This window comes from Macaca mulatta, chromosome 4, assembly GCF_049350105.2.
Source record: "Macaca mulatta isolate MMU2019108-1 chromosome 4, T2T-MMU8v2.0, whole genome shotgun sequence".
Taxonomy (NCBI): domain Eukaryota; kingdom Metazoa; phylum Chordata; class Mammalia; order Primates; family Cercopithecidae; genus Macaca; species Macaca mulatta.
This window is the reverse complement of record NC_133409.1, coordinates 43,718,985-43,746,021: the sequence shown is the minus strand read 5'-3', so window position 1 is coordinate 43,746,021 and position 27,037 is coordinate 43,718,985. Positions and strand designations below refer to the sequence as shown.

Genomic DNA, 27,037 nt, shown 5'->3' with positions numbered 1-27,037 from the left:
AGCCTGGGCCACAGAGCGAGTCTCCGTCTCAAAAAAAAAAAAAAAAAAAAAAAAAAAAGTGAGAAATATTTTTTGATGGGATCAATTTTTAAGTTCTTTTTCCACACAAAATTGTTTTCAATTGACATTTCAAGCAAAATGCCTCTGTAGGTTGACTGATTACAAATGTTTTCACTCAAGCATACCGGCTTCTAAATCTGTCTGTAAGCTGCTTTCTTAAAAAAGTGAATAAGCTTAGGAAATAATTATTCCTCAAAGTACACAAAACTCCCGAGCAAGCTTTTGTTCTGTAGACAGATCTGATTCATCAAGAAACATCAAGATAATTGTCACGATTTAAAATTTTGAAAAGAACCCAGGAGTCTTTGGCTTAAGTATAAAACTTTGTTGCTTTCTTGGCATGATGCCTCTAGTTGAGTATTTTGTGCTGTACGTTGCTCCATTTTTTGTTTTGTTTTGTATTTTCGCCCCCAGGACAGGAAACTACAGAACAAAATATATTCATTTTGGTAACCAATGCTGGTCCTTTGGTGATTCACTGTTTTTGAGAGATTCGTACAGAAAGGAGAAACTGAGAGTTGGATGCTGTATCCTAGTGGATGCAAATGACGACCAAAGTTTTACTGTCCATCACAGATGTTTGTTAAACTGGGAATCACAATTTTGACACATGAAGAACAACATTCACATTAAAGTACTCTCCTCTCATAATTCATTTATTTTGGGCAGTAGTGTGTGCCATTTTAATTAAAATTCTTAATGGGCTCAAACAGTTCTTATTTGAAGACACCAGTGTTTCCTCCCTCTTGGGACTGTGTGATTGTGTAAAAGTAGAGAAATGTTTTCTTACTGGATTGTAAGCTGCAGGAGAGCAGAGTCATGTTTCATTTGCTCATTATTGTAAACTCAGAATGGAGGACAGACCCTAGCATTTGTTAAGTACACACTCAAGTTTTTTTTGAATTAATGAATTTAGCTTTTTAATCAGTTTACCCCTCACCCCTTACCCTCAGGAGTTGCTGATTTAGGTAGAACTTAAACAATTCCAGATTGGCAGATTATATTGAGGGACTTGTATTTTCCTATTCTTCCTTGTGGATAGTCACTGACTTATTCTATCATATTTCCATGAAGTATTGATAAGAATTTTTTTTTTTTCCCTCGAGACAGGGTCTTGCTCTGCCTCCCAGGCTAGAGTGCAGTGGTGCAATCTGTAGCAACCTCTGCCTCCCAGGCTCATATAATCCTCCCACCTCAGCCTCCAAAGTGGCTGGTTGATAAGAATTTTTAATTCAAGTACCTGTATATACTATTTTCAATATATTATTTCTAATCCTTATAACAGGTTCTTTGGAGTTAGGGGTTAAAAATATTGGTGTATTTAACTTTCTTATAATTCCGTATTGAAAACCTATAACAAGGGATTTATGTGGTATGTAACAAGGGATTTGTGTGGTATGTTGAGAATGTTAAGATGTTTCTGGAATTACTGAGTTGGAAGATGCTTGCGTAAGAAAGATGCATTGGAAAAGCTGCTGTATTCCTGTAATTATATGACGAGAGGAAATTTGTAAGTTCTTGAAAACTTGTATTAAGATTCTATGGTAACTGCTTGTATTTAAGTTTTTCTCCCACCTGAAAGACTATAAGGAAATGTTGGCTCTAGGTTTATCTTTTTGCTGATTATCTTATACACTCATTCATTTAAAACACTTTTAACAAATGTATATATTGAGCACTTATTTTCTGCCAGACACCTTTTAAATTCTTCAGGTACTTCAGTGAACAAAAAGACCAAAATTCCTGCTATGGTGATGTTTGTAGGGGCAGATAGAAAAACTACAGGCCAGGCGGGGTGGCTGACACCTGTAATCCCAGCACTTTGGGAGGCTGAGGTGAGTAGATCACAAGGTCAGGAGGTCAAGACCATCGTGGCCAACATGGTGAAACCCCGTCTCTACTAAAAGTACAAAAATTAGCCAGGCGTGACGGTGCGCACCTGTAGTCCCAGCTACTCGAAAGGCTGAGGCAGGAGAATTGCTTGAACCCGGGAGGCGAAGGCTGCAATGAGCCAAGATCATGCTACTGCACTCCATCCTGGGCAACAGAGCAAGATTCTATTTCAAAAAAAAAGAAAAATAAAAACACTGCAGTAACAAAAAGTCAATATTATAGTAGGCTATAAGGTGATTAGTGCTATAGAACAAATAAAACAGGCTAACGGACATCTAGGAGAGAGAGTGGGTTATAATTTTCAGGAGGCCCGCTAATCCTCATTAAGGTGACTTTTGAGCAAAGATGGGAGAGGAGCCGGAGAACCTTCGTGGTTGAGGGAAGGGCCAGAGTGCTGAGTGCCTGGGGCCCAGCTGCATCAGAGGAATGCATTGACGTTTCAGTGTGGTCCACATTGCTGTCAGATCATGCTGGTGTCCGTGGACCTTATTGAAAATGATTATTGCATGTAACTCTATTATCCTGTCATCAAATCACACAATAACACTAAACAGAGACATCATTAGAACAGAACCACATAGTAAGATGTGACCTGGAAACATTTATTTTGCCCTTTATGGTTTTAAAGGTTTACACACATCATGCTGTGCCTCAGTGACAGATGACTCTTGTTCCAGAATTCCTGGTCAGGCCCCAGAGGCCTTTTAGATGTTTAGGTTTCAAAATTATTGACTCTGTTTTCAAGGATAGAGACCATATAAATCAGCTATAGGATAAAGGAGTTGAAGCATGTAAAATTCTTAAATCTGTGCCTATACATAGTAAATATTCTACCAATATTAATTGACTCTAGAAGAAACATTTTAAGTTAGTAGATACATTTAAAGTAGGTACCCATGTAGAAAACACGTAAACTAAGTTGACTTTTATTAAGAAATAATAATTTATCTTTTGTCTCCTTCATTTTGTTTCTTATCACCCTATTTCCTTATCTCATAGTCCCTGCTCCTTTTAAGTAAAAACCAGATTTTCAGATAATAACAGTATTAATAACAGAGCAATGCCTGTTATTAATGCCTGCCTCTTTTTTGAAAAGGTGGTTTTATTTGTGTGTTTTATGTTTTTAAACTTTTCAATACAGATGACTTTTTCAACTGACTATTTGATACTTCAGAAGAAATTGCTTTTTTTTTTTGTTTGAGACAGAGTCTCGCTTTGTTGCCCAGGCTGGAGTGCAGTGGCACAATCTCAGCTCACTGCAACCTCTGCCCGTCTGCCTCAGCCTCCTGAGTAGTTGGGATTACAGGCACGCACCCTCACACCCAGCTAATTTTTGTATTTTTAGTAGACATGGGGTTTCACCATGTTGGTCAGGCTGGTCTCGAACTCCTGACCTCGTGATCGACCCTCCTCAGTCTCCCAAAGTGCTGGGATTACAGGCATGAGCCACCACGCCTGGCCATAAATTGCTTCTCATTGAATATTATAATTTGAAAATAAGTGTTTTTGAGAATTGTTTTGCAGTCTTGTTCAATGATTTCCTTTTTTAAATGACTAATTATATAAATTTGAGAAATAAGTTTTGTTTATAGTAAAAAGATACAAAATTCTCAAATAGCCAAAATACTTTTCTCAATCCCAAGATAGAGTTTGTTTTGAAGGCGCTTGAGCTGCTTAGCTTTTTTTTTTTTTTTTTAACATGGAGTCTTGCTGTTGCCTGGGCTAGAGTGCAGTGGCACAATCTTGGCTCACAGCAGCCTGCGCCTCCTGGGTTCAAGCAATTCTCCTGGCTCAGCCTTCCAAGTAGCTAGGACTACAGGTGCGCACTGCCACGCCCAGCTAATTTTTGTATTTTTAGTAGAGATGGGTTTCATCATGTTGGCCAGGCTGGTCTCGAACTCTTGACCTCAAATGATCTACCTGCATCGGCCTCCCAAAGTGCTGGGATTACAGGCACGAGCCACCGAGCTGCTTAACTTTTAGTGAAAGTGTAAATCCTCCAATTCTGTTAAAATGGTACCTAATTATATCATAATTTTGATGACTGAGATATATTTATTAAAAGCATACTGTTTGTCAGAGGTTCTAAGTGGTAATTCAGGTATGTTTCCATCTTATGCAACACATTCAGTATGGGTTTGAATATTGGCTCTACTAGTTTTAAAGATGTACCCTTCTTCAGGTTGATCATTTAATTGTTAGACTGAGTTTAATGGTGGATACACATCATTATGTATTTGTCCAGACACATAAAATGTCAACACCAAGAGTGAACCCTAATGTGAACTATGGACTCTGGGTGATAATGACGGGTCAATGTAGGTTCATCAGTTGTAAGAAATGCACCACCCCATGGGGAATGTGGATAACAGAGGAGGCTGTGCAGGTGTGGAAGTAGGGAGGTTGGGATCTGTATCTCCCTCTCAATTTTGCTATGAACCTAAAACTGCTCTAAAAAAATAAAGTCTTAGGAAAGGAACTAACAATATTTATACCTACAAAATTGTGAGGAGGAAAGATGATGTTGGCAGAAGGCCTAGCACAGTGTTTGACACATAGTAAGCCCTCATCAAATAGTAGCTGCTGCTAAAAAATATCATCTCATTATCGTATTGGCTTGATCTGTGTTCTTTAAAACATCTTTAAGATGTCTTCTACCTGATGTTTTAAGCTCATGGTAGCGATAGGTAAGCTTAAAACAGCAGCCTTTTGAAAATAACCACTTGTGTTTGATGAGGACGTTTGTGAAGCAGATCCAATATTTAAAGGAATCTTAGAGTGAAATACTTTGGGAATGGTTACCCTTTAATTATGGTGTCTTTCTTTGAACTCTCAAGCTTCCTTTGTATGATTTTCTCCCCCCAGAGACCCACCGCCCTTATCTCCGTGTGCCTACCTCACTGTCTGAGCCTTCTTTTGGCTCTCCCTGCTAATTACCACCTCCCTCTGCTGCTCACCTTCTTCACTGCTGTTCTAGTTTTTACATTGTTGCCAGACCTAATTCTCTAAAACATCCCTCCACTCTTTTATTTTCTTAAAATTTACGTTGGCAAAACAGAAACAAAAACAAAAAAAAACCAAGTCTGAACTCCTTTGCCTAAATTTCATGGTTCACTACAATCTGGAATAATCGTATTTTTTCTTTATTCAGTTTGACTTTCCATGATTTCTAAACCATTTAGTGGAGATACACACCAACCAATATTGTACATTTCACATGTGTTCCTTGAAGCTTTTTTGCCTGTGCCATGCTTTCCTCTTACATGGTTCTTCATCTTCTCTGCCTTAAGTTACCATTTTAGAAGGGTGTATCAAGTTCTGTGTTCTCTTCAAAGGCTTTTCCTGACTCATCCAGGTTTCAGTGTTTTTTTTCCTGTGTGTATAAAATTGTAAATTAATTAGAGAATGTATACAGCATGAAGTGCTCATTTTAGTCTTACATTTGAGGAGAAATATAAGTAAAAAATTTTAATTTTTAATGTTTGTGGGTAGAGAAATACAAATTCTTATAGAATTAGGTATTCTATAACAGAGTCTGGCCAAGTATTGACAACTCAAAAATTTAAGTGATTTGATTCTCTAAACTTTCATTTTTAAAAATTGATTTTTTTGTATGAATTTGGGAATATAATATGGGTTATAACAGAAAGTTCAATGAGATGTCAACTGAATTTTAAAAAAGATTTCATTTGTAATAAATGTAAACATGATACCTTAAAGTTTTTCTTTTTATAGTCTGAAATGATATGTTAGAGAACATGGAAATTTGTTACTTCAGAAAACTTTTTATGTGGGAGAAGCATTAGAATATTTATAGAAATCAAAGTATAGGAGACAGTGAGGAGGTTGGGACTGAGAGTGAGGGAATATCTTTTCAGACAGGAGTAGAAAGGGGGTTCATATCTTCACAGGCCAAAGGAATTCAGCGAAGAGTAAGGAACACTTGATCATTTAAGGGAGGAAGAAAGGTTGGGTGCAGTATTCCTGGGAAGGTAGTGATGGGTTTGGATAGAGCATACTGAAAGCAGGGGAGTTCCCCTGACTGCCATGATTTTCTTTTTTTTCTTTCTTTTTTTTTCTGAGATGGAGTCTCACTCTGTTGCCCAGGCTGAGTGCAGTGGCATGATCTCGGCTCACTGCAACCTCCGCCTTCCGGGTTCGAGCGATTCTCTTGCATCAACCTCCTGAATATCGTTTCTTTATTCAGTTTGACTTTTCATGATTTCTAAACCATTTAGTGGAGACACACACCAACCAATACTATACATTTCACACGCGTTCCTTGAAGCTTTTTTGCCTGTGCCATTCTTTCCTTTTAGATGGTTCTTCATCTTCTCTGCCTTAGGTCAACATTTTATAAGGGTGTATTTATGTTCTGCGTTCTCTTCAAAGTCTTTTCCTGACTCATCCAGTTTTCGGTGTTTTCCTCTGTGTATAAAATTGTAAATTAATTAGAGGATATATACAGCACTAAGTGCTCATTTTAGTAATTCCACTGAGCTGGGATCCCATTGAACTGGGATTACAGGCACGCGCCACCATGCCCAGCTAATTTTTGTATTTTTAATAGAGATGGGGTTTCACCATGTTGGTCAGGCTGGGTCTTGAACTGCTGACCTTGCAATCCGCCTGCCTCAACTGAGAGGGGCAAGAATCTTCAACAGCTGAGATTGCCTTTGGGGTGGGAGGACTTTTTTGTTTTCCATTAGCTTTTAAATTCTGCTTTTGACCAAGTCTCCAATATCTTGGAAACATTATTTTTCAGTTAGAAAACCATTGCCCATTGATGTCAGCAAAACTGACAGTTTGTGTGTGTTTAGAAATTTCAATCTGGTAATGGATCAGCCCATATGCTTCAATGGATTCAAGATTAAAGGTGGCCTCAGTTTTATCAGCCAGTAGGTACAGTTGACCCTTGAACAACTGGGAGTGGGGATTTAGGGGAACCAACCTTGTGCATTCGAAAATCTATGTATAACTTTGACTTTCTGAAAACTTAGCTACTAGTGACCTTCTGTTGACCAGAAGCCTTACCAATGACAGTCAATTGACACAGATTTGCATGTTACATATATACTGTATTCTTGCAGTAAGGAAAGCTAGGTAAAGGAAAACGTTATTAGGAAAATCATAAAGAAGAGAAAATATATTTACTATTCATTAGTGGAAGTGGATCATCATAAAGCTTTTCATATTTATCATATTCTGAGGAGGAGGAGGGATTAGTCTTGCTGTCTCAGGGGTGGCCCACGAGGCCAAAGAAAATCTGCATATAAGTGGACCCATGTACTTCAAACTTGTGTTGTTCAGGGGTCATTTGTATTTTTTAAATGTCTACTACATGCTAGGGATTTTGATAGATGCTATGAAAATGCTGAGGAATACTAAGAAATTACAGAATAAGTTTGTTTGCCCTAGCCTAAAAGTCAGAATAGTTAGGTTCCTTTCACTTTCTAGCTATACCACTTTGTAGTGTAAGGGAAGTTTTGCTTTGGGATTTCCATAACTGTATACTAGAGGGTGCAGACTCGATGGGCACCAAGATGCTGTAAGATGGAGAAAAACTAATCCATACTTGTTATAGACAATTCGATCTATAGATTATTCAGAAGGGGAATGTTCTACAGAAATATGCAACACTTAACAATTTGCATGTAATACAAGAAGTTCAAAGATGGGGTTGTTTGCAGCTCTGCATGAGATTATAATCTGTGCAATACAATGATGAGAATTTTGAAATACTGATGGAACTTTATCAGGTATTTATGATGAAATACAGCATTGTGGAGAAAAAGCTGCATTTTGTTAAAAAAACAAACAAAACCAAAAACTAAAATTTGAAAAATGGTTTTTAAGAATGAGGTTCTACATCAACTTTTTTTTTTTTTTTTTTGAGACGGAGTCTCGCTCTGTTGCCTGGCTGGAGGCCTGATCTTGGCTCACTGTAACCTCCGCCTCCCAGGTTCAAGTGATTCTTCAGCTTCAGCCTCCCAAGTAGCTGGGACTACAGGCGTGCGCCACCATGCCCAGCTAATATTTTTGTGGTTTTTTTTTTTTTACTAGTGGCGAGATCACGCCACTGCATTCCTCTCTGTTGCCCAGGCTGGAATGCAGTGGCGTGATCTCGGCTCACTGCCAGCTCCGCCTCCCGGGTTTACACCATTCTCCTGCTTCAGCCTCCCAAGTAGCTGAGGCTACAGGCACCCGCCACCACACCCAGCTATTTTGTGTGTGTGTGTGTGTGTGTTTTTAATAGAGACGAGGTTTCACCATGTTAGCCAGGATGATCTCAATCTTCTGACCTCATGATCCGCCTGCCTCGGCCCCCCAAAGTGCTGGGATTACAGGCATGAGCCGATGTGCCTGGCCAATTTTTGTATTTTTTTTAATAGCAACAGGGTTTCATTATGTTGGCAAGGATGGTCCCGATCTTGTGACCTTGTGATGTGCCCACCTCGGCCTCCCAAAGTGCTGGGATTACAGTCGTGAGCCACTGTGCCTAGCCATACATCAACTTTAAAAAAAAAAAAACAATGAGTAAAAGTTGTTACAGGGGAATTATTTATTTTGTTTCAAATGAAATATACTTTATACCAAATTCTCAAGTTTTTAGATAATGTGTTTTATCTTTAAGACATTTTCAGGGAATATCCATAATTGCTCCCAGGAGTAGGTAGAGAAAAGAAGTAATTTGACAGTGCTTCCAGATGGCTCTTAAAAAAATAATAAATTCCTTCAAGTTCTTGATTCCTAACACTATGGATTTTATTATATCTCCAAACAAATCAAGTAATTCTGATGTAAGTATGAAGCTGCTGTAACCCAGATTTACCTTTATTAAAACAGATGGTACAAAAAAAGAAGAAAAGTATTTTACCATCCCCTTTGGGCACAAAGCTCAAACTTATTTATCCCCATCCAAAGGCAGTTTCTTTCTGTTTTGGCCTGACTTCTGGGAGCCCAGAACTCTTAAAAGATGTTTTCTTGAAAATAGTGAGCTCTTTTCTTGTCTGTCCTAGTATTCTTGGCTGAGTTTCCCATATTCTGGCTGCTCCTACTCATTAATATGCAGCTTGATCCATAGTGGCTGGGAAGACAGCAGAGGGCTGGAAGTTAGTGCAATGAAAGCTCCTATGCGGGCTCTCTGAGGAAAGATGCAAATGTACCCAGGAATAGTGTACCCAAGTTTCATTTTCTCAGGTCAGTTGAATAATTGAAGCTTTCAACAGATTTAAATAGAAAGTTTCTTTTTTTCTTTTTCTTTTGATGTAGATTCAATTAGGACTTAACTTTCCTACCTCTTTGACAGTAAGTATACTTTCTTGTTGACAATAAAATGATTAATCAAGTTAAGTATTGCATGTATCTTTTTAATGTTTAATTTTTGTGGGTACATAGTAAGTGTATATGTTTATGAGGTACATGAGATATTTTGATACAGGCATGCTATGCATAATAATCACATCATAGAAAATGAGGTATCCATCCATTCCTCAAGCATTTATTCTTTGTGTTACAAACAATCCATTTATACTCTTTTAGTTTAAAATGTACAATTATTGACTATAGTCACTCTGTTGTGCTATCAAATACTATGTCTTATTCTATTTTTTTATACCTATTAATCATCACCCACCCACCCTACTGCCCTTCCCAGCTTCTGGTAACCATCCTTCTACTCTCTTTGTGAGTTCAATTGTTTTAATTTTTAGATCCCATAAATAAGTGAGAACATGTTATGTTTGTCTTTCTGTGTGTGGCTTATTTCACTTAACATAATGACCTCTAGTTCCATCTATGTTGTTGTAAATGACAGGATCTAATTCTTTTTAATGGCTGAATAGTACTCCACTGTGTATAAGTACTACATTTTAAAAATCCATTCATCTGTGGTTGCTTCCAAATCTTGGCTACTGTGAACAATACTGCAACAAATATGGCAGCTATCTCCTTGACATACAGATTTTCCTTTATTTTGGGTACATACCTAGTAGTAGGATTGCTGGATAATATGGTAGCTCTATTTTTAGATTTTTGAGGAACCTCCAAACTGCTCTTCATAGTGGTTGTACTAATTTACCTTCCTACTAACTGTACGAGGGTCCCCTTTTCTCCCCATCCTCTGCAGCATTTGTTATTGCCTGTCTTTTGGAAATAAGCCATTTTAACTGGGGTGAGATAATATCTCATTGCAGTATTGATTGGCGTTTCTCTGATGATCAGTAATGTTGAGCACCTTTTCATGTGCCCGTTAGCCATTTGCATGTCTTGTTTTGAGAAATGTCTATTTAAATCTTTTGCCCATTTTTTAATCGGATTAGATTTTTTGCTGATAGAGTTGGGTTCCTTACATATTCTGGTTATTAATCACTTGTCAGATTGATAGTTTGCAAATATTTTCTCACGTTTTGTGGGTTGTCACTTCACTTTGTTGATTGTATCCTTTGCTGTGCAGAAGCTTTTTAGCTTGATGTGATCCGATGTATTCAGTTTTGCTTTGGTTGCCTGTGCTGGTGGGGTATTGCTCGAGAAATTTTTGCTCACACCAATGTTCTGGAAAGTTTTCCCAATGTTTTTTTGTAGTAGTTTCATAGTTTGAGGTCTAAGATTTAAGTCTTTACTCTTTGAATTGATTTTTGTATATGTTGAGAGATGTGGGATCTAGTTTCATTATTCTGCCTATGGATATCCAGTTTTCCCAGTGCCATTTATTGAAGAGACTGTCCTTTCCCTAACATATTTTTGGCACTTTTGTAAAAAATGAATTAACAGTAGATGTGTGGATTTGTTTCTGGTTTCTCTATTCTGTTCCATTGGTCTATGTGTCTATTCTTATGCCACTACTGTGCTGTTTTGATTACTCTGTAGTATCATTTGAAGTCAGGAAATGCGTTTCCTCTAGTTTTGTTCTTTTTGCTTAGGATAGATTTTGCTATTCTCGGTCTTTCACGGTTCCATACAAATTTTAGGATTGTTTCTTCTATCTTTGTGAAGAATGTCATTCGTATTTTGATAGGGATTGCATTGAATCTGTAGATTGCTTTGGCTAGTATGAACATTTTAACAATGTTGATTTTTTTCCATGAACATGGAATATTTTCCCATTTTTTTGGTGTCCTCTTCAATTTCTTTCATCAGTATTTTATTGTTTTCATTACAGAGATCTTCCACTTCTTTGATTAACTCTTACGTATTTGATTTTCAGTGTGGCTATTGTGAATGGGATTACTTTTAAAATTTCGTTTTCAGATTGTTCACTGTTGGCATATAGAAATGCTATTGATTTTTGAATGTTGATTTTGTGTCCTGCAACTTTACTGAATTTGTATACCAGTCCTAATAGTTTTTTGGTGGTCTTTAGTTTTTTCCGAATATAAGATTATATCATCTGCAAACAAGGATAGTTTGACTTCTTCCTTTCCAATTTGGATGCCCTTTATTTCTTTCTCTTGTCTGATTGTCTAGCTAGGACTTCCAGCACTATGTTGAACAACAGTGGTGAAAGTGGGTATCCTTGTCATGTTCCCGATCTTAGAGGAAAGCCTTTCACTTTTTCCCTGTTCATTATATTAGCTATGGGTTTGTTGTATGTGGCATTTATTATGTTGAGGTATGTTCCTTTTATACCCAGTTTTTTGAAGGTGTTTATCATGAAGGGATGTTGAATTTTGTCAAATACTTTTTCAGCATCCATTGAAATGACCATATATTTTTTTTCCTTCATTCTGTTGATCTATTTCTTTTTCTTTTTCTTTTTTTTTTTGGAGACAGAGTCTCACTATGTCACCCAGGCTGGAGTACAGTGGCACAATCTCAATCTCAGCTCACTGCAACCTTCGCCTTCTGGGTTCAAGTGATTCTCCTGCCTCAGCCTCCTGAATAGCTGGAATTACAGGTCTGCACCACCACACCTGGCTAATTTGTGTTTTTTGTTTAGTAGAGATGGCATTTCACTATTTGACCAGGCTGGTCTCAAGCTCCTGACCTCAAGTGATCTACTTGCCTCGGCCTCCCAAAGTGCTGGGATTACTGGCATGAGCTACTGTGCCTGGCCTCTAATGTATTGTTGAGATCAGTTTGCTAGTATTTTATTTAGCATTTTTGCATCAATATTCTTCAGAGATATTGTCCTGTAGTTTTTTTTTTTTTTTTTTTTTAATGTGTGTGTGTTTTTGGTATCAGCCTAATACTCACCTCGTAGAATGAGTTGTAACTATCCCCTCGTTCTCTAGTTTTCAGAACAGTTTGAGTAGGGTTGGTATTAATATTAGTTCTTCTTTAAATGTTTGGTAGAATTCAGCGTTAAACCATTAGGTCTTGGGCTTTTCTTTACTGGGAAACTTCTTTGATCTCATTACTTGCTGTTGGTCTGTTCAGGTTTTGGATTTCTTCATGGTTCAATCTTGGTATTGTGTATTTCTTGGAATTTGTCCATTTCTTCTAGATTTTCCAATTTATTGGCATATAATTGCTTACAGTAGCCACCTAATGATCCTTTGAATTTCCGCAGTACCAGTTGTAATGTCTCATTTTTCATATCTGATTTTATTTATTTAGATCTTTTCTTTTTCTCAGTCTGGCTAAAGGTTTGTAAATTTTTTCACTTTTCCAAAAAACCAACTTTTTGTTTCACTGATCTTTTGTATTCTTGATTTCAATTTTATTTCTGCTCTGGTCTTTTATTATTTCTTTTCTTCTAGGAATTTTGGATATGGTTTGCTCTTGCTTTTCTAATTAAGATGTATTGTTAGGTTGTTTATTTGAAGTTTTGTTTTTGTGGTTTTTTTTTTGATGTAGGTACTTGAGGCAGCTACAAACTTTCCTCTTAGTACTGCTTTTGTTGTATCCCATAGGTTTTGGTGTGTTGTATTTCCATTATCATTTAAGAAATTTTTCAGTTTCATTCTTAATTTCTTCATTGACCCACTGGCTATTCAAAAGCATGTTGTTTAATTTGCATGTGTTTATAGTTTCCAAAATTCCTCTTCTTGTTGATCTCTAGTTTTATTTTATTGTGGTCAGAGAAGATGTTTGATATTACTTTTTTTTTTTTTTTTTTTTTTTGAATGTTTTAGGACTTGTTCTGTGACCTAACATATGGTCTATCCTTGAGTATGATCCATGCAGTAAGGAAAAGAATGTGTATTCTGTGGCCATTGGATGAAATGTTCTGTAAATATCTTTCCAGCTATTATTGTATTGGGATCTCTTTTTAGCACAAATAATATTTACATATCGGGGTGCTCCAGTGCTGTGTGCATATATGTTTTAAATTTTTTTTTTTTCTTGAGACGGAGGAGTCTCGCTCTGTTGCCCAGGCTGGAGTACAGTGGTGCAATCTCGGCTCACTGCAAGCTCCGCCTCCCAGGTTCATGCCATTCTCCTGTCTCAGCCTCTGAAGTAACTGGGACTACAGGCACATGCCACCACACCCGGCTAATTTTTTTTGTATTTTTTTAGTAGAGACGGGGTTTCACTGTGTTAGCCAGGATGGTCTCGATCTCCTGACCTCGTGATCTGCCCGCCTCAGCCTCCCAAAGTGCTGGGATTACAGGCGTGAGCCACCGCACCCGGCTAACATTGTTATATCCTCTTGCTGAATTGATACCTTTATCATTATATGGTGACCTTCTTTGTCTTTTATAGCTTTGTCTTGAAATCTGTTTTGTCTGATATGAGTACAGCTACTCTTGTTCTTTTTGTTTGTTTTCATTGGCATGGAATATCTTTTCCTATCCCTTTATTTTGGGTCTAGGGGAATTGTGTTTCTTGGAGGCAACAGATTATTGAGTCTTGTTTTTTATCCATTCAACTGCTCTCTGTCTTTTGATTGGAGAGTTTAGTCCATTTACATTCAATGTTATTGATAAATAAGGACTTACTCTTGCCATTTTGTTGTTTTCTGATTGGTTTGTGGTCTTCTTCTTTCTTTCCTTCCTGTCTTCCTTTCATTGAAGGTGATTTTCTCTGGTGATATGATTAGTTTCTTGCTTTTTATTTTTTGTGTATCTGTTATGTTTTTTGGTTTGAGTTTACCATAAAGCATGCAAATATTATAACCCATTATTTTGAGCAGGTAACTTAACACTTTGCATAAACAAGCAAAAATAAAACAATAAAAACTCCATGTCTTAACTTTATTCCCCTGCTTTTTAACTTTTTGTTGTTTCTATTTATATCTTATTGTACTTTGTGTCTTGAATAGTTGTTGTAGTTATTTTTTCTTTGACTCATTGTTTAGTTTTGCTACTTAGAATAAGAGTAGTTTACACACCACAATTACAGTGTTAGAATATTCTGTATTTTTCTGTGTGCTTACTACTACCAGTGAGTTTTGTACCTTTAGGTGAATTCTTATTGCTCATTAACTTCCTTTTCCTTCTGATTGAAGTCCTCCCTTTAGCATTTCTTGTAGAATAGTTCTGGTGTTGATGAAATCCCTCAGCTTTTGTCTGGGGAAGTCTTTATTTCTCCTTTATGTTTGAAGAATATTTCACCAGGTATACTATTCTAGGGTAAAAGTTTTTTTCCTTCAGCACTTTAAATATGTCATGCCACTCTCTCCTGGTCTGCAAGGTTTCCACTGAAGAGTCCGCTGTGAGATGTATCGGAGCTCCGTTGTATGCTGTTTCTTTTTCCTTGCTGCTTTTAGGATCTTTTCTTTATCCTTGACCTTTGGGAGTTTATTAACTGCCTCGAGGTGGTCTTTTTGGGTTAAATCCACTTGATGTTCTATAACCTTCTTGTACTTGGCTATTGATATCTTCATCTAGGTTTGGGAAATTCTCTGTTACTATCCCTTTGAATAAATTTTCTGCCCCTCTTTCTCTACCTCTTCTTTAAGGCCAATAAGTCTTACATTTCTATCTTTGAGGCTATTTTTTGTAAATCCTGTAGGCATGCTTCATTGTTTTTTATCTTTTGTCTCCTCTGTGTATTTTTGAATAGCCTGTCTTCAAACTAATTCCTTTTTCTGCTTGATCAGTTCTGCTATTAAAAGACTCTGATGCATTCTTCAGTAGGCTAATTGCATTTTTTCATCTTGAGAATTTCTGCTTGATTATTTTTAATTATTTCAATCTCTTTGTTAAATTTGATAGAATTCTGATTCCTTTTCTGTGTTATTTTGAATTTGAGTTGCCTTAAAAAAGCTATTTTGAATTTTATATCTGAAAGGTCACATATCTCTTTCTCCAGGATTGGTCTCTGGTTCTTTATTTAGTATATTTGGTGAGGTCATGTTTTCCTGGAATGTCTTGATATTTAAAGATGTTTGTCTGTGTCTGGGTATTGAAGAGTTAGATATTTATTGTAGTCTTTGCAGTCTGGGCTTGAAGTACCAATGCTTCTTGGGAAGGCTTTCCAGATGTTCAAAAGGACTTGGGTGTTGTGCTCTAAGCTGCATGTGCTTTAGGGGGCATACCAAGCCCAGTAACACTGGTTCTTTCAGACTTGTAGAGGTAACACCTTGATGATTTTGGACAAGATCTGGAAGGATTCTTTGCATTACCAAGCAGAAACTCTTGTTCTCTTCCCTTTCTCTCAAAAAAAGTTCCTCTTTCTGTTCTGAGCCCCCTGGATGGGGGTGGAGTGACACAGCACCCCTTTGGTTACCACCCACTAGGACTGTGCTGGGACAGACCTGAAGTCAGCAAAGCAGTGGGTCTCGCCCAAGGCCTGTTGTAACTACTTCCTGGCTACCGCCTATGTTCACTCAAGGCCTTGGGGTTCTACAATCAGTAGGTGGCAACGTGGGCCAGGCCTGTGTCCTTGCCTTCAGGGTCACAAGTTTCCCCAGGCCCTAGGTGGGTCCAGTTGCTGTCTGGGAGCCAGGGACTGGAGTCAAAAACCTTACAAGTCTACCTGGTGTTCTAATGTACTGTGGCTCAACTGGCACTCAAACCACAAGATACAGTCCTTCCCACTTTTCCCTCCCCTTTTCAAAGGCAGAGGAGCTTCCTCCCATGGGCATTGCCACCACAGGCCCATGGACAGTACTGTCAGACTACTGCCAATGTTCTCTTAAGGCCAAGGGCTTTGTAGAGACAGGGGCTCACTGTGTTGCCCAGGTGGTTCTCAAACTTCTGGCTTCAAGCCCAGCCAGTTAGTGTAAATCTTTTAATCAAAACTTTGGTTTGTGTATTTTGGAGAAAGTAATTGTGTACTACTAAAAAAATCTGAAAAATATGTAATGTGTTATTTCTGTAGACTATACAACTTTATGAAGCCTGGTTTTATAGAAATCAATTTCTACTTACTATGTGTTTGCTTATTAAGGTTTGAAGCTTCACATACCGTTAAAAAGAAATCCACTTACCACAAATGCACTCTGTAACAATTGCCACAACAACTAAATTTGTGCATTAAATTCTGGCATTTGCTTCTCTTTAAGAAATACTGATGTAAGGCCAGGCGCGGTGGCTCATGCCTGTAATCCCAGCACTTTGGGAGGCCAAGGTGGGTTGGTCACCTGAGGTCAGGAGTTCAAGACCAGCCTGGCCAACATGGTGAAACCCCCTCTCTATTAAAAATACAAAAATTAACTGGGTGTGGTGGCACAGTCCTGTAGTCCCAGCTACATGGGAGGCTGAGGCAGGAGAATTGCTTGAATCCAGGAGGTGGAGGTTGCAGTGAGCCAAGATCGTGCCACTGCAGTCCAACCTGGGCAACAAGAGCGAGACTCTGTCTCAAAAGAAAGAAGGAAAGAAGGAAAGAAAGAAAGAAAGACTAATGTCAAATTATTGGGCTACAAATAAATTTGGTGCTTTCGGGACATAATAGGATATACTGTCTTTGAAATAATTAGGAATGAAGATTCCTTGCTTCCTCATTTACAGCTCAGTTGTCTAATTTAGTAGCTTCTGGCCCAGCTGATGGGAAAGCAGCAGATACCATTGTCTCCCTCTCTGAGGATAACTTTATTCAGTCACATTATAAGGAGAATATTCCTATGTGTACAGGCGACAGAGCTTAAGATTATTTGAATTTCAACACTTCTTTTGAGGTTGCAACCATGGAAGAAAACTGTGCTTTATTGGAATTCTACCTGTGCCTCTCAGAGGCTGGCATGGAATGACTGAAAGTAGTTGAGCTCCACAGTGACATGTGTAATGTTTTCTTCTCAGTCTTGTCAGTGTTCTGATAAAAATTGTTGAGTTTATTCAGTATTTATTCATCCCATCGATATTTACTAAATGCCCAGTTATGTGCAAGGGACCAAATTTTCCTGGAGTTATTTGAGTCTGTAGTAAGCATTTCTGCTAACAAGCGTGGTTTCAAATAAATTTTAGTCTTGGTTAGTCGCTACTGTGGAAGAAAAAATGGAGGAACTTTTTTTTTTTTTTTTGAGACGGAGTCTGGCTCCCTCTCCCACGCTGAAGTGCAGTGGAGTGATCTAAATTCACTGCAAGCTCCGCCTCCTGGGTTCACACCATTCTCCTGCCTCAGCCTCCTGAGTAGCTGGGACTACAGGCGCCCGTCCACCTTGCCTGGCTAGTTTTTTGTATTTTTTAGTAGAGATGGGGTTTCACCATGTTAGCCAAGATGGTCTCAATCTCTTGACCTCGTGATCCGCCCATCTCGGCCTCCCAAAGTGCTGGGATTACAGGATAGAGCCACCGCGTCTGGCCGGAACTTTTTAATCTTCTTTTTGAAACAGGGTCTCACTCTGTCACCCAGGTTGCAGTGCAGTGGCGCAATCTTAGCTCACTGCAACCTCCGTCTTCCAGGTTCAAGCGATTCTCCTGCCTCAACCTTCCATGTACCTGGAATTACAGGTAGAATATTTTAAAATTAATAATCCAAAACCAGTATCTCTGGTCACATAAGTGAATAATTCTCATGAGTACTTGGTAAAATACTGAAATGGAATTTGCTTAACCAGGGTAGGATGTATTATTACAGAGTGTGAAGATAAAGCTATAGTCATCACCTCCCCATATAGTAACTCAAAATTGCCTTGCCGTTTGTAATGCCAAACATTAACATGCTTCCCAAAATATGCATATTAAAAATGGAGGATAGGAAATCAATAAATATGGATCATAATGAATCTTTGGATATACCAATTTTTTTTTTTTTTTTTTTTTTTGAGCTGGAGTTTAACTCTTGTTGCCCAGGCTGGAGTGCAATGGCGCAATCTCAGCTCACTGTAACCTCTGCCTCCCAGGTTCAAGCCATTCTCCTGCCTCAGCCTCCCGAGTAGCTGAGATATCAGCCTCCCGAGTAGCTGAGATAACAGGCATGTGCCACCACGCCTGGCTAATTTTGTATATTTAGTAGAAATGGGGTTTCTTCATGTTGGTCAGGCTGGTCTCGAGCTCCTGACCTCAGGTGATCCACCCACCTTGGTCTCCCGAAGTGCTGGGATGACAGGTATGAGCCACGGCACCCGGCCAGATATACGTTTTATGTATATGTGTGTATGTATTTGAAAACTTAAAAGTAACTTTGAGCTTTTCCAGATAAAATATGTTGACAAGAATATTTTAAATAAGCTCATCTAAATGAACTTTTTTTTTTTTTTTTTAGATGGAGTCTTGCTCTGTCGCCCAGGCTGGAGTGCAGTGGCGCAATCTTGGCTCACTGCAACCTCTGCCTCCTGGGTTCAAGCGATTCTCCTGCCTCATCCTCCTGAGTAGCTGGGATTACAGGTGCCTGCCACCACGCCTGGCTAATTTTTTATTTTTGGTAGAGACGGGGTTTCACCATGTTGGCCAGGCTGGTCTCAAACTCCTGACCTCGTGATCCACCCACCTCAGCCTCCCAAAGTGCTGGGATTACAGGCCTGAGCTACCGAGTCTGGCCATAAACAAATTTCTTATATCTGGTATATACTACTGATATATTTGAATACTATGAAAATTTAGATTTTTTTTTTTCTGATGATTAAAGAAGCTTTAGTTTATATATACAAAATGTATAATGTGTGCACGAGAGACAGATGTTTTGTCCTAATATAAATTCAACAATGTATTAATAGTTAAGCCACTACCACGATAGTAGTCTATAATGTTAATACAGTGGATATTAACAATTATTTACAAAGAAGAATACATTCAGGAACATTCTATTAAGTACTATTGTTGGTACATATCAAAAAACTTTTTGTGTATTAATTATTCATCCTTAAAATATAGGCCAAAAACAGTGTTTTCTTGATTATGATAACCTACAGAAATTGACAGACTGCATGGTGGGTAGCTTGAGAATTTAATTTTCTAGGTGTAGAATTTAATCCTGTTCCTCTTGGGAACAGATTTGACAGTTTGGTATTTTTGCAGAGAGCAGTGTTGCATAGAGAAGACAATTTCTCATCAACATCTCATTAATCCTATTATTTCCCTTAGAGTAGAAAGAAAGGGCAAGTGTTCTAAATTGTTTTAGGTGTTTTATGTGCAGCAGAAGTTTAGACTTTCAATAAAAAGGTGTATATGATATACAGTAATGTTTTTGTTTAGTCTTGATTGCTTATAATGGTAGTTACAATTTTTTTAAGAAAGTTTCTTTGATTATATAAACAATATTTGCTAACGCTGAGAATCTGGAAAATGTAGAAGTTACCATGTGGACTTGAGCCCTCAATCCCAAAGGGCTTGAAGAGGTGTTTTTACTTTTTAAATTCTGTGTTTTAATGGATGCAAATGTCTTCTTAATATTTACTTAAAGCTATGCCTTCACAGAGAGAAGTCAGGTGTGTCTGGTGATTTAGTAAAATTTATGGACTACATAATCAACCTATCTACCACTGTTAATGGTAAGAAAATGACTGTGGCTCTTTCAAGGTTTTGTCTTGCGAGGGAAGAGATTCCTGTATTAACATTCTATCTAAAGAGTTTGTTTCCAAAAGCTAAGTGAGTTTTTAGAATTAAAGCAAGTGGACTGATCAGGCAGGACTGAATGGTTGTTTCCACGTGTTGCTTTCACTGATCAAAACTGATTTGTTGGCTAGGAAGTCAGGTGGAATAATTTGGACACCTCAGTGCCAGGGATCATTTGATCAATTAAAACCAGGCTGTCTGGAGACAGCCTTCTGCCTGTCCTGAGTCTAACAATGGATTTTTATAGCCAGTAATGCCTCGGTGCAGGAACTAGAAGCTGGACTGTTGCTGAAGGCAGAAGAAAAACTCAACAGTAATTTTCCATTGAGAAAAGTTAAGATAAGGAAACAACATTCATTTCAACAAATACTTTCGGCTGGGTGCGGTGGGTCACACCTGTATTCCCAGCACTTTGAGAGTCCTAAATAGGAGGATTGCTTGAGGCCCAGAGTTTGAGACCCACCTGGGGAACACGTGAGACCGTGTCTCTACAGAACATTTATAAAAATTAGCTGGGCATGGTGGTGTGTGTCTATAGTCCTAGCAACTAGGAAGACTGAGGTGGGAGGATCTTGAGCCCAGGAGTTTTAGGCAGCAGTGAAGTATGATCACTGTACTGCACACAAGTCTGGGTGACAGCAAGACTTTGTCTCTAATTTTTTTTTTAATTGAAAAAGTACAAAAACAAGTACTTTAGAGCTTATACTGTACTCATGGCACTATACTATTCTTCAATAATATATATAGAGAAAATACAATTGCTACTGTCTAGAAAGGGGAGATAGTAGTTACCCAGTAAGGAGTGGTGATAAGTTTTAGACCAGAAGTGTGAAGAAGACCTAAACTCTGGAAAAGAAATGTCCAGCTGTAATCAAGAAACATAGCAAATTAACAGTTCACACTTTGAGAGGCCAAGGTGGGTGGATCACTTGAGGTCAGGAGTTTAAGACCAGCCTGGTCAACATGGTGAAATCCCGTCTCTACTAAAAACACAAAAATTAGCCAGGCGTGGTGGTGCACACCTGTAGTCCCAGCTATTCAGGAGACTGAGGCACGAGAATCACTTGAACCTGGGGGGCAGAGGTTGCAGTGAGCTGAGATCGCACCACTGCACTCCAGCCTGGGTGACAGAGCAAGACCCTGTCTCAAAAAAAGCAAAGCAAAACAAAACAACAACAACAAAAAACCTGTTAATTGATGATTTCATTATTTAAATTGTAATATCTTTGTAAATTAATATCCCCTGTATTAACATTTTAGTTTAATTATTAATAGTTGATTTTATATTAAGACAAAATATCTCTCTTTCACACACACACAATATTTTGTATACATAAACTAAGAGTTCTTTAATCATCAATTCTGGCCTTTTATTTCATGATGACCTTGCAGAACTTCAGGAAAACCTGTAATTGAAAGCGGTAGAGACAGGTATAGCTATTATAGGAAATTTGGTTCTGATGAAGAATCCTTCCAAGGATCTACCAGAGTTTTTGCAGACACCTCCTCTGCTGCAGTTTAGGATGCTCAGCAGTATTAAGTTCATCAGTTCACTTGCATGAGGAAGAAATGTTAGATGAAGTTTGATTTTATTTAATTCAGGTGGGCGAAGTGTCAGACGGAGGCTATTTCTGAGCAGGGCAGAGCCTCAGTGTTCTGAGTGTCACTCAGCAAAAGGTTTCTGAGAGATCTTAATTGTCCGTTCAGGAAAAATGGGACACCCATTGTTCTGCCTTGAGATTACATGATTTCCCTAGGTAATCTAATTTCATTCTTCCTTTTTTTGTAGTGTGTATACGTGAATGAATTATTCTCAATTCTCTGTGTAGCTCCAGGTAGAGTACCAGACTCATATATCCAGCCTAGTGACCCAGAGTCATCTGTGTCATATAGTGAATGCTTACATTTGCCCTCCTTCTCTTCTCATTTCTCTGATTCTTGGTGCTTTCAAATCCTTGCTTCTCAAAACGTGGTCCATGACACATCAGTATCACCTACACTTGCTAGAAATGCAAAGGCTCAGGCACCACCCAAGATCTACTTAATTAGGATCTGCATTTTAACAAGCCGTCTAGGGGATCCTGTGCATGTTAAAGGTGGAGATGCACTCTCTAAGCCTCCACCATCGCTGCTGCCTCCTCACATCCTGTCAATCAATAACATCAAAGATTGTGCCTCTTTGATTACCTCTTGTGTTAGTCTGTTCTCACACTGTTAAGAAGAAATACCCGAGACTAGGTAATTTATAAAGGAAAGAGGCTTAATTGACTCACAGTTCCACGTGGCTAGGGAGGCCTCAGGACACGTACAATCATGGTGGAAGGCAAAGAAGCAGCAGGCACCTTCTTCACAGGGCAGCAGGATGGAGTGAATGCAAGCAGGGGAAATGCCAGACGCTTATAAAACCATCCGATCTCGTGATACTCACTCCCTGTCATGAGAACAGCATGTGGAAAACCACCCCCATGATCCAGTTACCTCCACCTGGTCCCACCCTTGAGATGTGATGTGGAGGTTATTGGGATTATGGAGATTACAATTCAAGATGAGACTTTGGGTGGGGACATAGCCACACTGTATCGCCTCTGTAAATTGTGAGTTTGGCTTGTAAACTCTAAAACAAAGGGAGAGACTGGGGAGATGTTGGTCAAAGGATACAAAATTTTAGTTAGGAGTAATAATTTCAGGAGAGCTATTGTACACCATGGTGACTATAGTTAAGAACAATGTATTGTAGTCTTCAAAATTGCTAAGAGAGTAGACCTTTAAATATTCTCACTGCAAAAAAAAATGTGGGTAATATGTTAATTGGTTTGATTTAGCCATGCTATAATGTATACATATATTAAAACATCGGGTTGTACCATAAATATATATAACTTTTATGAATCAAATGAATAAACCAGACAGACACTATAGAGGGATAAGCTCTCTGTACCTCTCTGTTGCACTCTGGGCCCTGTTGTCTCTTCGTCTCCTTCAGTCATTTACCTGCCTGCCTCTCAGTTTCTGAGCAGTGCGTCCCGTCCACCCTCACTTCAATATGCCAGTGCAGGCCTTCATTTTCTGTGCTCTGAATGACTGTAAGGGCCTCTAAACTGGCCTTTTGCCCACATTCCCATCTCATTGTTCTCAGATCCACGTCATTAATGCAATGATTTTGCAAGTCCAAATTACACACCTACTCAGCATCCTTGGCGACTTCACTTGCTGCCCTTTTTTCTAAGTGGCTTTCTGATCACACCTGGCTGTTGCAGGGTTCCTGTATTGTGCACGTGCTACTTTCCCATATCCCCTTTTCTCCTTTTCTTCCTCTTTCCTTAGAATTGACTGTAGTGTTAACCTACTTCATTGCCTCTGACCTGCACTCCAGTACTTCTGTAGCAACCACCCACAGGAATGCTTAGTGTGTGCTGTGCCTCTCCCACACTAAGATATGAACCCCTTGGGAGCCTTTCTGAGACAGTGACAGTGGGATTGTTCCTTTACTCTGGGTTTTGTACAGACTGGGTACATCTGGGACTGTCCCCTTACTTTTGGTTTGCCTGCATGTTTTTTTTTTGGATAGGTAATCAGTCACATTAGAGGCGGGCAGATCATGAGGTCAGGAGTTGGAGACCAGCCTGGCCAACATGGTGAAACCCCATCTCTACTAATATAAAAATTAGCTGGGGATGATGGCGTATACCTGTATTTCCAGCTACTCAGGAGGCTGAGACAGGAGAATCATTTGAAACTGGGAGGTGGAAGTTGCAGTGAACTGAGATCGAGAGATCGAGCCACTGCACTCCAGCCTGGGCAACAGAGCAAGGCTCCATCTTGGGGGGAAAAAAAATCAGTGATACTTTCTAAAAATAGGAAGTTCATTCTATTTTAATTTAACTTTTTTACATTTGAGAGATTTCATAACAAAAGCGACCAGATATAATGGAGATCTTTGTGTTATTCTCCACTATTCTTTCAGTGTTTGCATTTTTCTTGCTTTGGTCCTTCTGGGGATAGACTTAAAGCTTTGACTTTCCATGGAACTAAATTGGATGATAATGAATGATACATACTTATTGTAGACAGTTTTGAAGTTTCATATGTTTGACTTGCATACCATTTGTAGCAAAACTAACCCTTTTCAGCAATCTGTTTAAAACCCTTTTCAGCAATCTGTTTATTACGGATTCCATCTTTAGGTTTCTCAACTAATGTTAATAGAGCAGCAGTGTCTGGGGGAAGCTGGCAGGAGGGCAGGAGCCAAGGAAGCATGGTGGTGCCACTGGGGCCTGGTGTGTCCAACTTTCTCCTCCTTCTTACTTCTCCCTTATCCCCCACACTTGCACCTTGGAGTCCTACAGCGTGTCCCCTCACTTAATCTATCTGTCCTCCCCAACCGCAGTTTATGTGTGAAGCCAGGTGGAATTGCTCTCTCTTTACTCCTGCTCTAGATTCCCTGCATTTGGGATGAAGTTTGAAGACTGGAGACTGGCTCACAGGATGTGGGAGGGGCGGGCAACTGGGAGATCCATCTACTGTAGTCTCAGTAAACATTGCCACGTGCTGCTGGGGCAGATGGAAGTTATATTTACTGAAACAATTAGAAGTATTATTATATGTTTTTTTAAATTCTAGAATTCTCTCATTGCAGAATAGAAAAGTATATTTGTTCTAATGTTAGGTGTTTGTTTTTCAACATGCTTTTGGATTGTTATATACAGAAAAAGGAAATGCTTCAATTTCCATTTTTTCCATTAACATTTTTAGTAAAATTGTTTAATTCTTCCCATTTTATGTTAGCAACCACCATATTGACCTATTTTCTAGAAATGATGTAAAGTTTAGCTTTTTGAATTAGTCATTTCATCATTGTAATAATAGAATCCTTTGTGAAGTTCTGTCCTTACCCCTTGCCCTTCTCAAAAAAACAACTAATGTTATAAATAATTAATAACATTTTGCTCACATTAAATTCCTTTTGGGGGAAGGCCTGAGTTTCATTCATAAACACTGTTTACTTTATAGCTTTTGTTGTGCCCTTCTCAGATGCTGGTCTTGTTGACAAATTGTTTCAGATCATTTAGGTCATGAAATATTTTTCTTGTATCTTCAAAAAACAGGGCTTTGCCTCACTGCTGGGCCGGTAGTGACTACTCGTGCAGATTTTCTTTCAAGCTCTTCTTTCTCTTTACTTAAATCTGAAGGATTCTTTTGTTTCCATCTTAAATGTTATCTTGTTATCTCATCTTCTTTCTTGGCAGGTGCTAAGGAGTATCTTTAAAAAAAATTAATACAGTTTAAAGACTGATTATTAGGTTATGGTTGTTTTGTTTTTGCTTTTGTTTGAGTGGTTTTAACTTGCAGATTGCTTTTTTTTTTTTTTAAGACGGAGTTTTGCTCTGTTGCCCAAGCTGGAGTGCAGTGGCACGATCTCGGCTCACGGCAACCTCTGCCTCCCGGGTTCAAACAATTCTCCTTCCTCAGCCTCCAGAGTAGCTGGGACTACAGGTGCACACCACCACGCCTGGCTAATTTTTGTGTTTTTAGTAGAAATGGGGTTTCACCATGTTGGCCAGGATGGTCTCGATCTCTTGACCTCGTGATCTGTCTCAAATTCCTGGCCTCAAGCAGTCCTACTGCCTTGTCCTCCCTAAGTGGTGGGATTACAGGTGTGAGTCACCATGCCTGGCCACTCCTTTTTAAAAAACACCATGGAGAATGTACTATTTGTACACTCCTCAAACTTGGTTTTCCACTTAAACATATATTGTGGGTATTTGTAGCAGGTTCTTTAATTAGGTGGGAATAGTAGGTACGAAAAGTAATAGTCAACCACTCTCTCCCATAACTTCTGCATTTAATGATTTTTGTTCTACTTCTAAATTAATTAGCTTTAATCTTAGCACATTAAGGATTATGTGCTGCTCCTATAAATAGGTCTTGGTCTTGGGAAATTTGGTGGACCAGTTGTTAACTTATACATTTTTTTTTGAGATGGAGTTTCGCTCTTGTCATCCAGGCTGGAGTGCAATGGTGTGATCTCGGCTCACTGCAACCTCTACCTCCAGGGTTCAGGCGATTCCCCTGCCTCAACCTCCTGAAAAGCTGGGATTACAGGCTTCCACCACCACGCCCGGCTAATTTTTGTGTTTTTAGTAGAGATGGGGTTTCACCATGTTGGCCAGGCTGATCTCAAACTCCTGACCTAGGTGATTCACCCGCCTTGGCCTCCCAAAATGCTGGGATTACAAGCATGAGGCACTGCACCTGGCCAACATTTTTCATTTTATTTTAAGTTACCTGTGTCCTCCTCTTTCTTGCTCTCCTAGAAGAGAAAAACGCAGAGGAAATGGTAGGAACTCCTGGAGCAGGTAGAGTGACACCCAAGGCCCCAGGGGCTGAGGCAAACGACTTGGAAATGAGAGGGTCATGACATGTGGTCTTTAGCCTCTTAGGTGATTATATATATATATTTAAATGCCAAACATAACAAATTAGATTTAGTAAGCAATTATTGCTCAGCTCTCTGGATGTGAAGTTCTGCCTCCAGTAGGCAGATCACTCTATACAGGTATACAGGTCATTATTTCTTTATATAAAAGTGTTTTGAAAGAGCAGACAATTCTAGATAGGCAGAAGAAAGAAGAAGGGAAAATATTCTTCTCTTCCATAATGGCGTTTATTTCCTTTTCTACCTTTCTCTTGTGAATATCATAGTTAAATGTGTTCATTTAAAAAAAACCTCATTTTGTGTCTTGTTGCTAAGATATCATACATCTGTCTGGTCATATTAAGCAGGTGAGTAGCTTTTCTGCAGTGACCTAAACAGCTAGTCAGAAAAACAGTTGCTCTAGCTTAGTGTATTTATTTGAAAAGTGCTTCCCCTTTTAGATTGGACGGGACTTGAACACAACTACTGATGAGTGTCTACAGATTGCCTGCAGTGTTCTCAGGAATTCAGAACAGTGGTTTTAAATCAGGTTTTAATTGTGTGTCACGACCAGTTGGAGGAGCTTTTTGAAAATACACACATCTGAGCATCATTCTTGTCCTACTTAATCAGAATCCCCAGGGGTTGGGGCCTGGGCATGTCGCTATTAGCAAAATCTCCTTGGGTAGCTGATGTATAGCCTTGATTAGGAAGAACTGATTTAACAGGTATTCTTCCTTTAGCATTACCAAGAATGTTTGCATACTTTTTCCCTGCAGGAAGGTCTCTGTTATAAGTTTCTATAAATTAATGCTTATAAAAATGTGGCATATAAAATTATACCCATATG

General features: G+C 38.8%; 1 protein-coding gene across 1 annotated transcript in view; it reads left to right on the top strand.

Moving 5' to 3' along the window:
• The first annotated feature begins 9,101 nt into the window (after window positions 1-9,101).
• The window catches only part of NHSL1 (NHS like 1), a 217,542-nt gene continuing 199,606 nt past the window's right edge, over window positions 9,102-27,037 (top strand). Inside the window, exon 1 of the mRNA XM_077999468.1 lies at window positions 9,102-9,261. The gene's annotated coding sequence lies outside the window, so the exon portion shown is untranslated. The remainder of the gene's footprint in view (window positions 9,262-27,037) is intronic.